The sequence below is a fragment of the Chrysochloris asiatica genome, unplaced genomic scaffold (assembly GCF_000296735.1).
Source record: "Chrysochloris asiatica unplaced genomic scaffold, ChrAsi1.0 scaffold00010, whole genome shotgun sequence".
Classification (NCBI taxonomy): Eukaryota; Metazoa; Chordata; class Mammalia; order Afrosoricida; family Chrysochloridae; genus Chrysochloris; species Chrysochloris asiatica.
Window position 1 is genome coordinate 38633567 of NW_006408528.1, and position 1957 is coordinate 38635523.

The window sequence follows — 1957 nt, forward strand, 5'->3', positions numbered from 1 at the left end:
TCTTGACTGCTGCTTCCATGAGTGTTGATAGTTGATCCAAGAAAAATGAAGTCCTTGACAACTTCAATCTTTTCTCCGTTGATAAGAATGTTGTTTATTGGTCCAGTGGTGAAGATTTTTGTTTTCTTTACATTGAAATGAAATCCATACAGAAGGCTATGCTCTTTGATCTTCATCAGTAAATATTTAAGTCTTCTTCACTTTCAGCAAGGAAGGTTGTATCATCTGCATATCGCAGGTTATTAATAAGTTTTCCTCCAATCTTGGTGCCACATTTTCTTCATATAACCTAGCTTCTCAGATTATTTGCTGAGCATACAGGTTGAATAAGTATGGTGAAAGACTAAAACCCTGTTGCATACCTTTCTTAATTTTAAACCATTCAGTGTTCCCATGTTCTGTCAAACAACCGCCCCTTGGTCCATGTACAGATTCCTCATGAGCACAATTAAGTGTTCCAGAATACTCACACTTCGCAGTGTTTTCCATAGCTTGTCAGGAACCGGGACCACACAATTGAAAGCCTTTGTGTAATCAATAAAGCACAGCTAAACATCTTTCTGATATTCTCTGCTTTTAGCCAAGATCCATCGGACATCAGCAATGATATCCCTCATTACATGGCCTCTTCTGAATCCAGCTTGAACCTCTGGAAGTTCTTTGTCAATGTATGCTTGCAGCCATTTCGGTATTACCTTTAGTAAAACTTTACTCGATTGGGTTATGAAAGGTATTGCCCGATGATTTCCGCATTCTGTTGGGTCACCTCTCTTTGGAATGGGCACAAATATGGATCTCTTCCAATCACTTGGCTGGATTGCTATCTTCAAAATTTCTTGGCATAGATGAGTGAGTGCCTCCTCTGCTGCCTCACTTTCTTGAAAGATTTCCATTTTTATTCCATCAATTCCTGGTACTTTGTTCTTTGGCAATTCCTTCAATGCAACTTGGACTTCCTCCTTCAGTATCATTGGCTCTTGATCATAAGCTACCTCTTGAAACAGTTGAACATCAACCATTTCCTTTAGGTACAGTGACTCTGTATATTCCTTCCATCTTTTTTTTGATGCTTTCTGCATTATACAATAATTTGCCCAGAGAATCCTTCAATAGCAAAAGTTGAGGTTTGAATTTTTTTTTCAGTCCCCCAGCTTGAGAAATGCTGAGCATGTTCTTCCTTTTTGGTTTTCTGACTCCAGATCTTTGTACATTTTGTTGTAATATTTTTTATCTTCTCGAGCTGATCTTTGAAATTTTCTGTCCAGCTCTTTTTCCTCCTCATTTCTTCCAATTGCTTTAGCATCTCTACACTGGAGAGCAAGTTTCAGTGTCTCTTCTGACATCCATTTTGACGTTTTCCTTCTTTTTTGTCTTCTTAATGACTTTTTGCTTTCTTCATGTATGATGTTCTTGATGTCATCCCACAACTCTTCTGGTCTTCAGCCTTTAGTGTTTCATATATCAAATCTGTTCTTCAGATGATCTCTAAATACAGGTGGGATATATTCAAGGTTATATTTTAACTCTTGTGGACTTGTTTTCACTTTCTTCAGCTTCATTTTGAATTTGCATATGCGCAATTGATGGTCTTTTCCACAATCTGCCCCTGGCCTTGTTTTGACTGATGATATGGAGCTTTTCCATTGTCTTTTACTGCAGATTTAGTCAATTTGATTTCTATGTATTCCACCTGGCTAGGTCTCTTATGCTGTCTAACAAAGGTATTTGAAATGAAGAAGTCTTTGATTTTGCAGAATTCCATCATGTGATCTCCAGCATCATTTCTATCACCAAGGCCATATTTTCCATCTACTGATATCATTTCACACCAACAATAACAGCAAAGATGAGAAATGGAGAAGACAATAAATGCTGGCGGGGATGTGGAGAGACTGGGACACTCTTACATTGCTGGTGGGATTGCAAAATGGTCCAACCTCTCTGGAAAACAATATGG